The following is a 20148-nucleotide window of genomic DNA, read 5'->3' on the forward strand; positions in this document are numbered from 1 at the left end:
CAAAATGACACTAATTAAATATATGGGTTGATTGTGTAAATCATCCATACTTATATAGCGCGCTAATGCTACATGGTGTTTTTGTAACCATGGATCATGAAAATGAAAGGCCATCACAATTAGGGTTTGTAATAACTCATGTCAAATAAAAATATATAATGCATATAATCAGATTATATATAAAAAAATGATTACTTCAAAATTTATTGGGTTAATTAGATGCAAATTATGGGATATTATGTCTAGATACCACCATCCTCGATTAGACCATAAATTCGAGCAACTGAGGGGATAGTAACTAATGAAACCTTAGGCAATATATAGGGCTCGAGATTTCTGGTGGAATCCCCACTGGAATTGCAAGAAACAACTGAGATTTGAAAGAGAAATCGGATGTGGAAGTTCTTGAAGAGTTTTGGAGTTTTCTCTTGAAATTAAGGTATGATTATTCGATGTAGTTGCTTAGATAGATTATGATGCATGCCCAATGTATTTTGGTTCAACCTCTTATCTCAATTTGATCAAATCAGTAGCAATTTAACATGGATTTTAGGAAAACGTTGTTTTACAATTATCTATTTAATCTATCTGTTTTAGGGTGTAATTTCGACCTTTGCTGATGGGTGGTTGTTAGTCAGTAATGGAGATAAATAATAGTGATTTTATTAAATGATTTGACATCATATTGAAGAAAAAATTAAAGCTCCGTTTATTTAAAAATGGCAGAAAACGAGTGTCTCTTGGGTGAGCAAGGACATGCTTGGGTGTTTGACTTTATCGAATGGGTCAAACATCAAAACCATTAAGTTTTCTTTTATTTATCTAAATTTTTATGTACACTGAAAAGGTATGGCTAGGGGCCCAGAGTTAGAATTCCAATTTATGTGTTTACTTGAGTTCAAAAATAAGGGCATAGCATTTTATCCAACTAATGGGGAAATACAGTTCACACCCGTAACTTTTAGTTTTATATTTTATTATTATTATTGTTGTTTTGTTTTGGCTATAATCAAAAGAAAGGAATAATTGCAAATCTAGCCCCTAAGTTTTATATCCAGTTCAATTAAAGTTATAGATTCAAAATATTTGACTTTAGCTCATGGCTTTTGTATTTTAAGTTTGAAGGCATATTTATTTTATAGATTTTACGAAAGGCTCTTTCAAATATTTTAGCATTGAGTTTTCATTATTTTAGAATATTATTTCTAAAAGGAAATAACAATATCTAAGAATTTACTCAAAATGTTGATACAAAAAAGGTAATTATCATTTATAATTATTATTAGTCGGTTGATTGAGACGTATGGATGGTTGAAACAAAATGATGGTTTATAATTATTATTAGTTGGTTGATTGAGACCGTGGGGTGCACCAGTATTGTTGGTTAAGAAAAAGGATGAGACAATGTGAACGTGCATTGACTACATGGAGTTAAACAAGGCGACTATAAAGAATCGGTATCCGTTACCGAGAATTGATGATCTATTCGATCAACTTCAGGGGGAAAGTTACTTCTCAAAGATCGATTTGCGGTCGGGGTATCACCAACTGAAAGTCAGGGAAGAAGATGTGTCAAAGACAACCTTTCTAAGTAGGTATGGTCATTACGAGTTTCTAGTAATGCCATTTGGTTTGACCAATGCACCAGCTGCGTTCATAGATCAAATGAACCAGGTGTGTAAGCCATACCTAGACTAGTTTGTAATTATATTTATCGATGACATCTTGATACACTCTAAAAGTAAGGCAGGCCATGAGCAACATCTGCGGCTATGTTGGGTCGTATTTTTTGTTGCGTCTATTGGGCTCGTTAGCTAGTCCAATATATATCTCCGGTATGGGCCTGTCCATCCGTGAGTTTTGTAGGGTTTAGTATATATAGATGCTTGCATGCATCCTAGAACGAGAGGATGATTAGTAACGATTAGAGTATTATTGTTCAGCAGATTTATCGTTCTTGTTTTTGTAACCCTAGAATCCTCTATAGTGGAAGTTCTTAGTCGAGCTCTGCTGAGGATCGAGTAATCTAATCATTCGACACATCTTGACTCATACTTGTGTTTTGTTCACTGTTTTTACGTTCATCGAATACCTGTTACAAAGATCTAATCGATCAAAGAGTTAATTAATAACTCATCAATTGGTATCAGAGCAGGAGGCTGTGTAATTCATACACATCTTTTCTGTGAAAGAGTTTGCGATTAGGGTTATTCCTCATTAACTAATATTTATTGAGCCGTCACTCCATTATTGACGTAACTCAACATTTATTTGTTTGCCCTAATATTAAATATTACAAGTATGATCTTTCAAACAGGTTAAAAACGATCAAGCATGGACGAGTCACAATCTAATCCCATCAACATCTCTAACAGCATTGGATCGACGACGAAGATTCCTATCCTTTACACCCAAGATTACGAAGTCTGGGCACATCACTTTGAAGATTATGTCATCGGATCGGAAGACAATGGATACCTTATTTGGGAAGCAATCGTTTCTGGACCATTTGCTCACTCTGGAACGTTAAAAATCATTAAAACTCAGAAGGAGTACAATGATCTGTTAAAGGACGTAAAGGATATTGCTCAAGACGAAAAGGAAAAGTTTCAATGCAACATTAAAGCATTGAGACTGATTCGATTCGCTCTGCAATCAGATACATTCAGGCTAGTGAGTTCATGCAGCACTGCTAAAGAAATATGGGATAGGCTGCGAGAGCTATATTCTACAGATGAAGATTTGGAGCATTCTATTCAGACCTTGCTTTTGTCTGAGTTTGGTGAATTGAAGCAGAATTCAGATGAAACTGTTACTCAGACGTTCGATCACTTCAATCATCTTCTTAGCAAGATGATCAAACACGATATAGAAAGGAAGCTGATTGAGCAAAAAGTAACCTTTTTGAATGGCCTTAGATCCGAGTGGAGAGCGGTTGTGTCCACTGTTAAAGCTCATGAGAAATTTAAATCCTATTCGTTGGCAAAGTTGGTGGGGATTTTGAAATCCCAATAAAAGATTATTTTACAAGAGAAAAATGTTGTCTCCAGTTTAGGGTGCTTGCCACTCTTGTCCAAAAGCAAAAGTGTGGTAGAAGATGAAGATCTCAATTTAGAAGACTATGATCTTACTTCTGAAGACTATGCAATGATGGTATCGAATCCAAAGAGGTTCATTAAGAAAAGGTTCCCTACCAATAAGAACCGAAATTGGTAGGGAAGCTACAGTTCTGAAAAGGTCAAGGAGGAACCGAAGACAGACGAACCAAAGAAAGAGGCGAAAGTTGAAAGAGATTCAGGTGTGAACTGCTACTACTGTGGAGGAAAGAACCACTATGCCAAAGACTGCGTTCTAAAGAAAATGGAAAAGAAGGATGAGGAAAAAGATGAAGAGGCCTTGTTGATGAAAAAGTTGGAAGAGATCAAGAGAAAGAAAGCTACTGCTAACCCTTCAATGAATGCTTTAATTGTACAGGGTTCGGCAGCGGATGATGAGTTCGGTGGCATGCAGGTCTGGTCAACCGACTCAGATGATGATGAGGTCAGGAAGCCATCTCATGGAAAGGCATACATTGCAAGAGGTGAAGAAGCGGCGGGAAGTGCTTGATGGTGACAGATGTATCTCAAATAAGGGGATACAATACGGATGGTGGGAATGAGGACACCAAGGAGCGAGAGGACCTATGCTTCACAGCAAAACCTCTCAGCGTGCAGTTCAATGAGCTTGATGAATTAATCAAGAAGGTACAATCCGTTTTTGTTTCATTTAAAGTCCCATAAAATTCGTATGAAAAAGAATTAAAAAGCTTAAATTCAAGAATCTCAAATCTAGATAGCAGTTTAACTCAACACACGGGTCACCAATTCTAACCTAACTGACCAAATAAGCAGGGTGTCTTCCAAGAGTGAGGAACGGAGGATGTGGATAGAGCTGAAGGAGTCGGAGCTGATTAAAACCAAATATGAAAACATTTATTTGCGAAGAGACAATTTAAAACTTTTGAAACAAAGAAATGTCTTTTGTTTAATTGCTAAACGTCTTTATGCTAACATCACTTAACTTCACTTGAACTGTGAAATAGGGCAGAAAATTCATCGCATGATTTTACCCTTCCTTGAATTTAAGGAAGATGAAATCAACACTGAAGCATATAATTGTGAAAGTGTAGTTTTGTTTGATGATGTGAATCCGACGTATATGTATGGTCTGGACAAAATCGAATCTTTTATAAAGTCCAAGGACCATAAGGACATGTTGAAAAACCTTTTGGATGAAAACGATTAACTGAAACTAAAGACCGAAACCATACAAAAGTTTGACTCATTGAATGCCAACTTAAGCTCAGAAAATAAAATTGATGTTGAAAACGCATCTGAGCTCAATGAGGATGATGATATGAGTGAAATTTCTGTAGAGGATGAAGTCGACTGTTCTGAGTTTGTCAAGAGCGAACCCGAAAACCACAAAAATCTTATTTCTGAAAATTCTGTGGAGTTTGCTCGTTTGTCCCAAAATAAGTCCCCGATTCTAGAAGAAAAGGTAGTTGTGTACCAAAAGGTGAGAACAACACCAAATCAGGTGTATAAGGTCACAGGAGTAACCGAACATCAGACAACCGAACTCACCGCCATTGTAAAAGAAGATAATGCAGATGGTTGTGATGAATTTTTCTGGTCTGCTCCTATAGATAATGCTGATGAAACTGTTGGTCTGTCAGAGCGAACGTCCTGGAAAACCAAAGGCAGATATGTGCCAGAGCCACTAAACAAGCCTGGCAACTTCGATGTGCCAAGTACCAGTGGTACAAAAGAAGTTCCTATAGAAGAAGTCACTCCTTCAAGCGAAACATCATTAGTTAAAAGTGAACCGGTTGACAGGAAGCAAAAGCAAAAAGCCAACATCCACAGACAGCCGAAGCAAGTGAAGGATCAAAAGAAGCAAAGGAATCTGAGATACAAAAAAAATCTCTCAGAGCGGAAACAGTTCTGGCGATCTCAAAACGCCCATTTTTCTGATCATGACAGAAATTTAGAGAAAAGAGAAGACAGACCGCAAGAAAGGAATAACAACCAAAGGGAAAGGTTCGGTTCAGAGAACACCAGCTACCGAAAGCATAGGTTTGGTTTCGAGAGCAAAAGCTGCCAAGGTTCAAGGTTCGGTCCCACTAATGACCAAAAACAAAAGGGCCACCTAGAACGTCAAGTCAAGAAAACTTCTCAGTCTAAATTCTCTCATTCTAATTCTTCTCAACCCCATTCTAAATCTAATTTTGTTCAAACTCAAAATGCAAAATCTTCAACAGATTTGAAAGGAAAATCGAAGGTTTCCTCAGTTAAGAATGATCAAAAGCATTCCAAGGCCCAAACGCCTGAACCTGAATCCAAACCGACTGTAACAAATCCCAACAAAATTAAAGTTTTCACCATTAAGAAGAAAGATGAAACAACTTTAATAAAAAGAACATATCTAGTTGACATTTCTCTTACTATTCCTGTTCCTGTGAAAGGCTCACGTGGACCCAAGAAACTTTGGGTTCCTAAATCTGCTTGATTTTTGCAGGTAATCAGTGACAATCAGTTCGATGAAGAATGGTATATTGACAGTGGCTGCTCACGTCACATAACCGAAAGGAAGGAAGAGCTGAGGGAATTCCGATCTCTTCCAAACGGCGGGAATGTCAAGTTCGGGAACAACTCATACGGCACGATAAAAGGTTATGGGATGATAACAAATGGAGACTTCACGATTAGAAAAGTTGCATACGTTGAAGGACTACAGCATAACCTCATCAGTGTATCACAGCTTGTTGGAGGTACCGGTCTTAAAGTTTCATTTGATGATGAGGGTTCGGAAATAATAGAGAAGAAAACAAAAAGAGTGATTCTCAAATCAGAGCGCAAAGGCGAAATGTTTCCTCTCAATCTCAAACCTATCAAAGGAAATCCAACTATCTGTCTATTATCCAAAGCACATTCTGACGAAAGCTGGCTGTGGCACCAAAGGCTCTCCCATCTCAATTTCAAGGATATCAGCAAACTTGTCACGGGAGGTCATGTTCGGGGTCTTCCATTGCTCAAGTTCGATCGAGAACATTTGTGTGCTGCATGTGAAATGGGGAAGCAGAGTCGTCAAAGTCACCCATCCATAATCAACACTAAAGTCGTTGAACCACTTGAGTTAATTCACATTGACTTATGTGGACCATCTTCTATCGAAAGCATTGGCGGTAGCAAGTATATTCTTGTTATTGTTGATGAATTTTCACGCTTTACATGGGTGTTCTTTCTGAAGCACAAATCTGAGGCAACTCTCAAGCTAAAGATGTTTATCAAGCAGGTTGAAGTGCAGGTGAGGAAAGTCGTTCGCAACATCAGAAGCGACAATGGGTTGGAGTTCAAGAATAAAGAATTTGAAGACATTTTAGCAGAAAAAGGAACCAGTCACAACTTCTCAGCTCCCTACACCCCTCAACAAAACGGAATTGTCGAAAGACGAAATCGATCTTTGTGTGAGGCGGCCCGAACCATGCTAAGTTTCGCTTCTCTACCTCTATATTTCTGGGCTGATGCTATTGCTGCAGCATGTTTTACGCAGAACAGATCCTATCTCAATAAGCGTTTCACTCTTACTCCTTATGAGATCATCAACAACAGAAAGCCAAATGTCAAATTCTTCCACGTATTCGGCTCTCGATGCTTTATCTTCAATTCTAAAGATCATCGTAACAAGTTCGACGTTAAAGCCGATGAAGGAATTTTTCTGGGATACTCTCTTACTTTGAAAGCATATAGGGTTTTAAACAAGCGTTCGAGGAAGATTGAAGAAACGTATTATGTGACTTTCGATGACAGCTATGTCAAGAAGCTGAAGGCCACGAAAGAATCAGTTGGAGAAATCTTTTCTCAAACAGGCCAAGTCACAGCCTCGATTGAAAATTTGTTTGAGTAATTTGTGGAGTTATTCAATGAACCGGAGAAGGCTACTCTTTCAGAAGCCAATGCAGCAGACAACAAAGTTGACCATCTGAAGCAAATCGTCGATGACGCTGCCAAACGACTGGGTGAAGGAGAATCAGTTCTAAATGAATCTTCTTAGCACGGTGCTTCAGTTGAGGGGGAGAATCCATCTTCATCAAAACTGCCAAGTTCACAGGTTGAGGGGGAGAACTCTTCTCCAGCTGCACCCGAAAGTACTGTAGCTCCCGAAAGCTCAAATGCACCCGAAAACTCTACTGCACCCGAAGGTACTGTTGCTACCGAAAGCCCAAATGCTCCCGAAACTCCTGTAGCACTAGAAAGTCAAGATACCCCTGAAAGCTCATCAGTCGAGGGGGAGAATGCTGATATGTTTTATGATGATGACAGTCAATCTGAATCAGAAGAGATGGTAAAATGCTGAATTGGATCCATCCTATGATCTGAATTACCCTCCTCTTGTCAAATGGACCAGAGATCATCCTGTTTCACAGGTAGTGGGAAATGTCTCTGAAAAGGTCCTGACTCGATCTCAACTGAAGGCAAAGCAAGCATCTTTGTTCTCAAAAGTAGAGTTCTCCATGTTTAACTCTTTCGTCTCAAAAGTTGAACCGAAGACAGTAAATACTGCTCTTGATCACTCTGATTGGGTTCAAGCTATGCAAGACGAACTTAATGAGTTCGAAAGAAATAAAGTTTAGCGCCTCATTCCAACTCCTCAAGATGCCTCGTTTGTTGGTCTCAAATGGGTCTTTAGGAATAAAATGGACAAGGAAGGCAATGTAATAAGAAACAAAGCTCGTCTGGTTGTGAAAGGATACTGCCAGGAGCAAGGAATCGATTATGAGGAAACTTTTGCTCCTGTAGCTAGGCTGGAATCTGTTCGAATATTTCTTACCTATGCTGCACACAAGAACTTTGAGGTCTACCAAATGGACGTGACGTGCGCATTTCTAAATGGAGAACGTGAAGAAACGGTGTACGTGGAGCAACCTCCGGGATTCGTGAATGAAAAGTACCCCAATCACTGCTATATTCTGGACAAAGCGGTATACGGACTGAAACAAGCACCTAGAGCCTGGTATTAAACGCTAACCAAGTTTTTAAAGATGTCCAAATTCAAACAAGGTTCGGTTGACCCAACCTTCTTTTGTAAGAAGGAAGGTAACCACATTATGATTGTTCCAATTTATGTCGATGATATCATCTTCGGCTCAACGAATCCTAGCTTAACGGCTGAATTCAGAAAGCTGATGGAGACTAAATTTGAAATGCGCTCAATGGTTCCTATTAGCTTTTTCCTTGGCTTAAATATTAGACAGGGACCCGAAGGCATCTTTATTAACCAGGAAGCTTACACCAAGACTCTCCTTGCTAAATTCGGCATGATGGGAGACTCAAAGGTTAAAGTTCCAATGGCGTTCGGCACCAAGCTCACTCCATCCTTGGACAAGCCAGCAGTCGATATTACGCTATATTGCCAGATGATCGGTTCTCTAATGTACCTTACTGCTAGCAGGCCTGATATAATGTTTTCTGTTTGCTACCGTGCTAGATTTCAGGCGAATCCTCGTGAACCTCATATGCTTGCAGTGAAGAACATTCTCCGGTATCTGAAACGAACTACCTCTCTCGCCTTATGGTATCCATCAAAATCAGGTTTCTTCGTTCAAGCCTAGTCAGATACAGACCTTGGAGGTTCTGGACTAGACAGGAAAAGCACCACTGGAGGTTGCCAATTCCTTGATGGGAAGTTGGTTAGCTGGCAATCAAAGAAACAGACTTGTGTATCTCTGTCTACAGCTGAAGCAGAATACATCGCAGCTGCCTCCTGTACATCTCAAGTGATTTGGATCCAAAGCCAACTCCGGGACTATGGAATCAATATGAAAAAGATCCCACTATATTGCGACTCTGAAAGTGCAATTAGGATCTGTCATAACCCAGTGCAACACTCCAAGACTAAGCACATAGCACTGAGGTATCACTTCATTAAGGATCATGTGGAAGATGGGAACGTCGAAATTCATTTTGTTCGAACCACTAATCAACTGGCTGACATCTTCACCAAAGCTCTTCCTGAAGCTTCTTTCAACAAAATTCTACAAGGGCTTGGAATGATGGAATCGGACTCAGTACCAAAAATTACCTCTCAAGATCAAACGTAAGTAGCGAAATAGACCGAACGTTCGGGTTCGGGTCTTGATCTGGTGTGCCGAAATAGACCGAACGCTCAGGTTCGGTTACAAAATTTTTCTCACCCGAAATAGACCGAACGCTCGGGTTCGGTTCCAAAGTTTTCTCAACCGAAATAAACCAAACGCTCGGGTTCGGTTCCAACATTTTTTTTGTATAAATTTTTTATGTCTTATTTATTTCGATCAAAAATTCCAAATTTTTTTTTTCGTAAATTCAAAAACTAAAATATTTTTTTATTTTGGCTTTTATATTTTTTTATTTTATTATTTTATTATTATTTTATTTTATTTATTTCATTGTGGTTAACTTATTTCACTAGCTAAGTGTCCCTAGAAGCATGCTGCTGTATGTGACCAAAGCCTCATCTGATTCTGAATAAAAGCCTTACTGACTTGGTACAAACAAACCCTGTCTTCCCAATTATGCTCTCATATTTATTCTAATCGTGAGCTACCTAACTCTCTTCTCACATGAGATAAGAGTTTTCTGCTTAGTCCTATTTTTCATAGCAGAGGTACTTTGGGTTTCTTTACACCACCTACATCATTTTTCTCCGTCTCACTCGTTTCACAAACGTAACCCTTGAGACTCTTAGACATTACCACTGAGGTTTATGGTTGCACAATTTCTATTTTCATGATCTTAGCTTCGTGTTAGTACGTGCTAAGTGAAACCCACAATTCAATACCTACTATGCATTGACGGTGAACAATTAACTTGCTCTAGCTTTCACTAATGAATTGACGAACTTATCCATGGGAGTACAACATGAAATCTCTATTTTTCTTTTGAGTGATTCCTATGAAATTGTTAAATCCAATAACAATTCATCCCTTGGGATCTAGTTTTAATTTTTTTTGAGATTTCACGTACATTAGTTTACCTTGCCACTTAAATTATCTCCAACCTACTTGTTCAAACAGACTACACTGCTCTCACAAGTACTTCGTTCGATTTCTATCTTATATCAAGATCAGAAATTATGAATCGAAGCGAAAGCCACCTCATAAGCCTAATTAAAAGAAGCCTTTCAACATTTCTTAATAAGTGTCTGATCATTATTCAACGGGAAACCACACAAACACTTTAAAGTCTCTCTTGACTTTGAAGGAAGAGATTCGTGCCCGGGATCCACTGTTTCGTGTCTTTATTGACATCACATAATCCCTCAAAAGTGTTGCTTTATTTCTTTTTCTTTTACACACTCAGCACGAAAATCTTTTTGATTTTCCAAAATTCTGGTTTCATTAATTCTAAGGAATTTAAATTGGGTTGGCTGTTATCAAAAGTTGTGGTTAATATTGATCCACGTGGCGATTTATTTTAAAGATGCTGTTTCACTCTAAAGGGATAAGATGACGAAATATTGACTCAGGAGGGAGTCCAATCGATTTGATTTCAAACGGCGCAACAGGGAAAAGCGTGCGAATAGGAACCATTTCATCTCCAAATGGCGCCTGATGGGAAGGCGTGTAATTAGGGACTGACACTCTCTCTCCTACGTGATCATTGTCAAACCCAACTGTCACGCGTCAATCACCTCTGAAAAACCCTTCGTTTTTCAATTGAAAATTTGGGAAAGATGTTTCTCTCTCCTTTATCCACAGTATAAAAGGTAATGTGATCCACCGTTTACCTCTTTACTGCACCTAAATTCTCAGAAAGCAAGAAATTCCTCTAAACCTCTATTGTTCATCATCTCTCCCACTTTCATCTCAACAATGGCGGATTCTTCATCTGTTCACGCGACCTCTCACATCTTGCATATTCGTCCCCCAGCAGAGCTTGATCATTGATCTCACTCCTCAGGCGTATGACGCTTTCATGTTTCCCATCATCGAATGCCTGAAGTTCTCGCCAATCGCTCCTACTCTTACCAGGGCTGAAATTGTTCCAATGGAGTTCCTATCACAAATCTTTGCCACGGCTCACTACGACAAGGTCGTCGACAGGATTTTCTTCGATGTCTTTGAGCACAAGGCGTCGATTTCCAAACAGAGGTTCTGTACGCTGTTAGGGTTTGCCCCTGATTCTTCGAGGGTTAATCCGGAAACCATTCCAACGGGTCATCTGTCTAACATGTTCTACAACATGGGGTACACTGAGGTGCTCACTACTGTCACGAAATTCAAGAAGTCGTGCCTGCCCCCTCAGTGGAATGGAATGTTCACTGTTCTTTCCAAGGGCTTATCTGAACGAAGTGCTGGATCCGATGGGGCAAGTCGTTTATTTCTCTCCATCGTCTACGGGATCTACAATGGCATCAACATGGACTACGGGTCGGTCCTATGGCAACAACTCATTCAGAGTCTCTCTTCGACTTCTCGACACTCAGAGATTTCTTATGCCCGATTCTGGACTATTGTCACGAAATGGGTAATGGACAAGTACCACGTTCCCATTGTCGCTGGTGCTCCAATGTCTTCGATTGGTACTTTCCATACCACGAAGATCATTGTGTCGGATGCTTCGAAATTTCCCTTCAACGGGTGTATCTTGGAAACGATGTATGGTGATGTTCCTGCTGATAGCCGGATCATTCAAATGTATAAGGAGTTCAGACGTTCTGGTCTGAGGGATCTTACTCCAGAGATGCTGAAATCAATTCATGACGCTGACAAGCCTACTCCTAGAGGCAAGAAAGCTGATAAGCGAAAACAGGTGGCAAAGGGAGCAAAAGGCCCATCTCCCAAGAAAAGGAAACCCACTAAGGCTGCTCAGTCTCCACCGCAGAAGAGGAGAAAAACCCAACCGCGACGAAAGTTGATTATCGCTTCATCCTCAAGCGAATCTGAGGACGAGGGTTCTGATTCGGATGGATCTCAACATGGCAACACTCCACCACGTTCGCCTACCCTAGAGATACATATTTCTACTTCTCCTATCTCTTCTCCACCCGTTACAATTCCTATTTCTATTCCCCCCATAACCTCCACCACTCAAATACCACCTACTTCCATCCCAATACCACCACCAATCTTTACCGAAGAAACAACCACCACCACTGCAGATGTTAGAACCAACGTATATGATACGGGGGTTCATACTGACAAAAACCACCTCAGTACCCGAACCCACACCAACAACCGAACACACCACCCAACCCGAAACTACTACTACTACCGAGCCTACAGTTTCACCACCACCATCTTCTCCTGCTCATGCTTCAGAGGAAGAAGAACCACTCCTTGGCAGGGAGAATATGACTTTTGATTCGGTCTACTATAGTCCGTTTCATGTTCAAAGTGACGACGATGACGATGCTCTTGTCACAAAGACACATCTCAAGGAGCTACATGACAAAATTAATTCGCTCATCGCTTCGTCTTCCTCATCTCAGTCCTCCATATCTGAAGCTGCAATTCAGAAAATTGTTGAGGCTTTTTCCAAAGCTCATCAAGTTTCCCTTGATTCCGCCACTGCAGCCATAGATGCCTCAACCAAAGCTTGTGAGGCAGCGACCGAAAAAGTCGATAAACTATTCACTGATGCTTCTTTCTTGTTGAAATCTTTACAGGAAAGTGCTGAAGCCACCAAGACTACGCTGGAACCCATTATCAACCAGTTGGCTACATCAGTCGCTTCTGAGCTGAAGTCGTTCGCTTCGCTTCGTCAAACCATCTCTGACGACAACTCAGCTTTTAGAATCTCCATTGAGGAGCGTCTCTCCAAGCTTCAAGAAGACTTAGCTGCCGAGAACTCTCTCATGGATGCTCTCGCAAGGAAGACTACCGCTCTGAAGGTCAAGAGTACTCAACTCTCCAACTGTCAACAGGAGATTGACTCTCTTCAATCTGAAATAGAGGTGGTTAGATCGTGTGTTTCAGATGTCCACTCTACTATCTCCAACATCCTTGAAGCACATGACCCAATCATCAATTATTTAGTACGCCGTACCCTTGCAGAGAAGCTCGCTCCCGCCCTTTCTCTACTCAGCAAAATTGAGGGGCTCCTTGATTTCGTGTCCATTCCGAAACAAGGGGGAGAAAAAGAACAAGTGTCTCAACCACCTCCTACTTCAGCAACTCACACAACCGAACCTCCTCCAGTAGGCCAAGCCTCCGATTCTGGTGTGAAAGACAAAGGCAAAAATATTGCTGAGGAGAGTGATGATGATGATAAAGAGACAATTGCCGACCTTCTGAAGCGTCAAGGTCGAGATAAAGAGGCTGACATCAGTGCTCGTGTGGATAGAGAGGCTGAAGAAGGCGAAAGAATACAGAAAGAAGCCCATGACCTTCTTGAGAGCAGGAAAACTCTTTTTCCTCCGTGGACTCTTGAGAGGCTGATTAAAGAAGCCATTGACACACCAAGTATCTTGTGGCTAGAACCTGTGATCTCTTTAGATCGTTCTAACACTGTCGACTCACAGTTCGACATGCCACTGACCCGAATGGCGTTTGTTTTTCATGCCTTTGACAACATTGCAGAGTTCCTTCATCCTCATCCACAGGTTGATCGGGACTTAATCGAATTTTATCTGAAGGCCGCTCAACCCCAATACCAGACTTGGAGCGCTCAGAAAATTGTCAATGTTCGGGTCCTGAAGCCGTACAAGGAAGGCAACTTCACCAACGTTCGGTTCAAGGTACTAATGGGATCTGCCAAAGCCAAACATGCCATCTCACTTGCATATCTTCCCAACCTTAATCCCCATGATTGGATTATCTTGCACAACATCCTTCTTACAAACGAAGCTGAATATGGTCCGATCATCGACCATTTTAAGAGGATGCTTGTATGCTATATCATTGAAGTTGCTTTGATGGATCAGGAGATTGCGAGCGTATTTAAGAAGAAGCCTACCATATCTCTTGTTGGCTCTGCCAGTGATCTCAACATGATGCAGATGGGCAAGATTGACCCAAAGAGAAACTCCATCATGTTTACTAGGAACGAATGACAGAAATGCCTTTTCTCCTTAGCAGACAAACATCTCTACACCACTGCATGTTTGGAACACGTTTTAGGGATCATCCATCGATGCAAGCAGAACACAACGGATGATATCAAGTACTTTGATGATATGATTCAATGGTACATTCGGTTTAGACAGACTATCCTTGCTCTTATCACACGTCTATTTGATACCGTAAAGAAGGCTCCTGCTGCTGGCCCAAGCAAGAAGAAGAAGTAGTCTCGCTCCAATTTGACGCAAAGGGGGAGATTGTTGGGTCGTATTTTGTGCTGCGTCTATTGGGCTCGTTAGCTAGTCCAATATATATCTCCGGTATGGGCCTGTCCATCCGTGAGTTTTGTAGGGTTTAGTATATATAGATGCTTGCATGCATCCTAGAACGAGAGGACGATTAGTAACGATTAGAGTATTATTGTTCAGCAAATTTATCGTTCTTGTTTTTGTAACCCTAGAATCCTCTACAGTGGAAGTTGTTAGTCGAGCTCTGCTGAGGATCGAGTAATCTAATCATTCGACACACCTTGATTCATACTTGTGTTTTGTTCACTGTTTTTACGTTCATCGCATACCTGTTACAAAGATCTAATCGATCAAAGAATTAATTAATAACTCATCAGGCTAACACTTAGTTTATTGAGGAAATAAAAATTATTTGCCAAATTTTCGAAGTGCGAGCTTTGGCTTCGGGAAGTCCAGTTTTTGGGCCATGATGTAAACAAACATGGTATCATGGTGGACCCAGAAAAGATTGAGGCGATTGAAAAGTGGGAACCACCAAGGACCCCATTAGAAGTTCGAAGTTTTCTTGGGTTGGCAGAATACTATAGAAGGTTTATACAAGACTTCCCATGCATAGCTGCACCGCTAACTACCCTAACAAGGAAAAATGTGAAGTTCGAATGGAAGCCTGAGCAAGATAATGCCTTTAACGTCTTAAAGGAAAAGCTTAGCAGTGCACCAGTATTATCTTTACCAGAAGGCAATGATGGCATTGTTGTTTATAGTGATGCATCCATGTTAGGATTGGGGTGTGTTTTGATGCAAAACGGTAAGGTGATTCCTTATGCCTCATCAAAGTTAATGTCACACCCCGAAAACCGAAGGCGGAAACATTTCCGGGGTTGATTCCACGTTGAGTATCAAATCCAATGCACATAGTAAGTAAAGTAGAACAACCATTACATTACATAATAAAGTTTTAGAATTGTTTCAAAAGTAACATTTGTACTGTTGTGATACATAGTATCTATAGACAAAAGAAACGGATCTTCATGTACTCCATCTTCTGATCAAAAGAAATCTCCGGGTACCTGTTCTAACGTTGACCTGAGAACACAAGCGGTTTGAAAATCAGCATAAAGCTGGTGAGTTCATAAGTAGTTTTGTGTTGTGAAAATGTTTATGTTTCCTTTCCGTTTCTGAAAATGTATCAGTGTATTCCCAGGAAAGTCCCATACTTTCCTTAATAGTTAGTTATTGTAAAAGGTGTGATGATATACAATTGGTTACACTTTTCTGATTATGTGAATGTTACCCAGGAATGCCCCATGCTTTCCTGTGTTTTGGTTTCTAATGTAAAGGATGTTTTCTGTCAAACCTGGTTATGTACAGAGTTTTTCCCTAGGAAGGTTCCATACCTTCCTGAATGTTGGTTATTGTTTGTAAAAGATGTAAAATGTAGTATATGGTTCATTATTACTGTAAGTAAATCTTTGTTATCCTAATTGCGAGTTCCATAACCATACTAAAGACTGAACCTGTGGCAATAAGTAGTCCACAATTCTCATGACTTTCGTCACCCTTGAACCATTTCAGTTCGGCTGTAGCTAGCAGCCAGGTGTGGGGTGGTCAACCCCGTATAGATCTATACACTCAAGTCACGCTCTCTAAATTCCAGAGATTCTGGTTACGGGTGTAGTCCTCCACTCGCTTATCTCTGTGGAGTGTTCGTCGAGGACGTGTCTCCAATCATACGGAATAACAAATTTACTAGTAATAATGGAATAATCCTCCATTCGCGTATCTCTGTGGAATGTTACCGAGGACAAGACAGTGTACGAATTATATTGTTCATGTGTTATAATGTCATTCTTTTAACTGATAAAATGTGGAAACCATTTGTGAAATATATATATATATATATATATATATATATATATATATATATATATATATATATATATATATATATATATATATATATATATAACATAACCATTTATAAAATCCATTTCACAAATAAATGTTTAAGTGAACTGTATGATCTACTGGTTATCAGTTACGTATATCAGTATTAAAAGCATAAGAAATGTGAAACACACACACGAAAAATAAGTTTTGAGTACAAGAAAACCCTTGTACTTTGCTTGTGTTCCCCCCTGAAAACAGTGCAAAAACAGTGAAAAAGGTAGGGGTATGAACTCACCGGACTCGGAAACGTGTCGGATTTGAATGCTAGACGTTGGTTCGGGGTTTGATTATTCACGATGACCCTATGTAAAATGAAATAATGTCCATATATATACAATTAGGGATACATTCTCTAATCATATGGAACATTACACTCCAATGAGGTTAAACACCTTAAAATGAGCGTTTGGAGTGACCCGGGTGGCGTTTAAGGACTTGTAATGGCACTAGGGACTTGGGACATGAGTTTTCTCCCCATAAGTAAACATTTTAAAGAGTTCACAACAATGGAACACCCACATACATGAGTTTACGGTCGTAAACTCATGTGGGTGAGGTTTTGGTGTTTTAAGGACTCAAATGGACTTAGGGATTGCTAGGAATGATTATCTAGACACCTTGGAACACTTGGAATGGATTTAAAACATTTAAAGTATGAGTTTACGGCCTTAAACTCACCAAGGCTAAGAAAAATTGATTTGAGCTATTTAGGGCAATCACATGTGATTCAAACTAATTTTCTAAGCATTGTTATGAATTTAGAACATCAATTAAGACATTTATTGGAGTTTACGGCCTAGAGGTATGTTCTAAGGCCGTAAACTCTCCTTTACAATTGAACAAAGTAGTTTTTGGTGCTTAAAACAATCACATGTGATTCTAGAAATTTACACAAGACATTTGAGTGTGTTTAATGCCTCATAAACATTGTTTTATGAGTTTACGGCCAAGAATATGTTCTTAGGCCGTAAACTCCCATAAATCATACTTTTTTTGTGTTTTAATCCTTTAAACCATTTTTAGATGCATCTAGATTTTACCACAAAGCCATATATTGAGTTTGGAAGCATTTGAACATGTTTAAAGGCCTTAAATCACTCTTTTAGAGGAGTTTACGGCCCAAGAGAGTGTCTTGGCCGTAAACTCTTCTTTGTTACACAAAAATCAAGTTTAAAGTGTTCCAAGTCTAGATTAGCAAGTCCAAGGTTCATGTCTAAGTCTCAACTAGGTTTTGGAAGGGTTAATTGGCTTAAATATCCCTTGTATATGAGTTTACGGCCCAAGAATATTCCTTGGCCGTAAACTCACTTTTGTCCCTCTAAATCCATGTTCTACATGATATAATTTCCTCCCTTTAAGCCCTTAAGTCATATCTAGTGTCCAACTATGCAAAGGAAGGGTTTTAGGGCTTAAAAACCCTTGAAATATGAGTTTACGGCCCATGAATATTATATGGCCGTAAACTCATGAATGTTAGGCCTAATTCATGTCTTAAACTCGAAATTGGATGTCAAATATGTTATAGGTTAAGGCTAGGAAGGTACCTTAGAGATTAGAAGCCTTAATTTGAGTTTTGATCCCTTAAACTTGGATTAGGAGAGAGGTGGGAAATGTTTAGTGATAATTTGGCCAAAGGCTTCAAATGGAGTCTTAAACATGTTTATATAATGTTCGGGAATTGGACACGATAGAATTCTACCCGATACCGACGTTAATTGAGGTTTTTGGTCGTACCCGATTGATTTACCGTAACCCGATATGGTAGTTTCTAGAAATATTCTGATCACTAAAGTTGGGTGTTTAAAATGATTTCTAATATATTAAGACACCTATTAAGTCATTCTAAGTGAATATAAATTAATGACCTAATAAAATGGCGAATATTGGGAACTAAATTGAGAATGACGTTTGGTTGATCGAATCGAGTTACAAGTTGTGGTACAGGAATTTACATGATATTGCAGGTTGTTACATTATCCCCCCGTTAGAGGGAATTTCGTCCCTAAATTCAAAGTTTAAAACACAAGACAAGATACAAATCACGGATTAGAAAAGAGTTGTGGATATTTTTGTTTAATCAAGTCTTCTCGCTCCTAAGTGAACTCCGGTCCTCGCTTGGCATTCCAGCGAACCTTCACCAACGGGATGCGACTCTGTTTCGTACGTTTGACTTCTCGATCCATAATTTCGATTGGTTCCTCCACAAAGTTAAGGTTTTCATCGATCTCAATCTCGTCTAAGGGGATTGTTAGGGTTTCATCGGATAGGCACTTTTTGAGATTTGAAACATGGAAGACAGGATGAATGTTACTGAGTTCGTGAGGTAAATGAAGCTTATAAGCTACCGGACCAACTCTGGCGATGATTTCAAAAGGTACAATGTACCTCGGATTGAGTTTCCCACGTTTACCGAAACGTACAGTGCCTTTCCAGGGCGAGACTTTTAACAGAACACGATCTCCAACCTGGAATTCTAGTGGTTTCCGACGATTATCAGCGTAACTCTTTTGACGATCGCGCGAGGCCTTTAGTCGTTCACGGATTTGGATAATTTTCTCAGTGGTTTCACGGATGATTTCAGGACCGGTGAGTGCACTGTCGGGGACTCGACTCTTTGCTAATTGTGTATCTCCTACCTCGGCCCAGCACATAGGGGATCTGCACTTGCGATCGTATAGGGCTTCGAACGGGGCAGCCCTAATGCTGGTGTGGTAACTGTTGTTTTATGAGAATTCGATCAATGGTAGATGTGCGTCCCACGACTTTCCAAAATCAATGACACATGCCCTAAGCATGTCCTCCATAGTTTGGATTGTTCTCTCGCTTTGACCGTCAGTCTGAGGATGGTATGCCGTGCTCATGTCTAGTTGGGTTCCAAGGGCTTTCTGAAGGGATTGCCAGAATCTGGAAGTAAACCTGCTATCTCGATCAGAGATAATGGATACAGGTACACCGTGTAGACGCACTAACTCTTGGATGTAGATTCGCGCAAGTCTTTCCATCTTGTATGATTCTTTAATTGGAATGAAGTGAGCGGATTTTGTCAAACGATCAACAATCACCCAAATGGTATCATACCCATTCAAGCACTTGGGTAGTTTGGTGATGAAGTCCATGGTAATCATCTCCCATTTCCACTCGGGAATCTCGGGTTGTTGAAGCAGACCTGAAGGTTTCTGATGTTCAACTTTGACTTTGGCGCAAGTCAAGCACTTGCCCACGAATGTGGCTGTCTCAGCTTTCATGTTTGGCCACCAATATTGTTTCTTGAGATCTAAGTACATCTTGTCAGAGCCCGGGTGAACAGAGTATTTGGTTCTATGTGCTTCCTCTATGACTAACTCTCTTAATCCTCCAGACTTGGGAATCCAGATTCGATCCATAAAACACTGGACTCCGTCACTTCTGACCTCAAGTTTCTTTTCCATCCCTCTCAAAGCTTCAGTTGTCATGTTCTCCGATTTCAGGGCTTCAAGTTGAGCTTCTCGGATTTGCATGGGTAGAATAGAATGGATGGTTATCGACTGACTCTTCACTTTGTTGCTGGTATTCTCCTTTCGGCTAAGGGCATCTGCTACCACATTGGCCTTGCCGGGATGGTAGCGGATTTCACACTCATAATCACTGAGTAGCTCTACCCATCGCCTTTGTCTCATGTTCAGGTCTTTTTGGTCAAAGATATGTTGTAGGCTCTTATGATCAGTAAGGTTCGTGCACTTGGTTCCGTAAAGGTAATGCCTCCAAATCTTCAATGCAAAAACTACAGCTCCAAGCTCCAAGTCGTGTGTGGTATAGTTGACCTCGTGTGTTTTCAACTGTCTAGATGCATAAGCAATCACTTTTCCTCTCTGCATAAGCACACAACCT

The sequence above is a fragment of the Lactuca sativa genome, chromosome 9, assembly GCF_002870075.4.
Source record: "Lactuca sativa cultivar Salinas chromosome 9, Lsat_Salinas_v11, whole genome shotgun sequence".
In the NCBI taxonomy this organism is placed as follows: domain Eukaryota; kingdom Viridiplantae; phylum Streptophyta; class Magnoliopsida; order Asterales; family Asteraceae; genus Lactuca; species Lactuca sativa.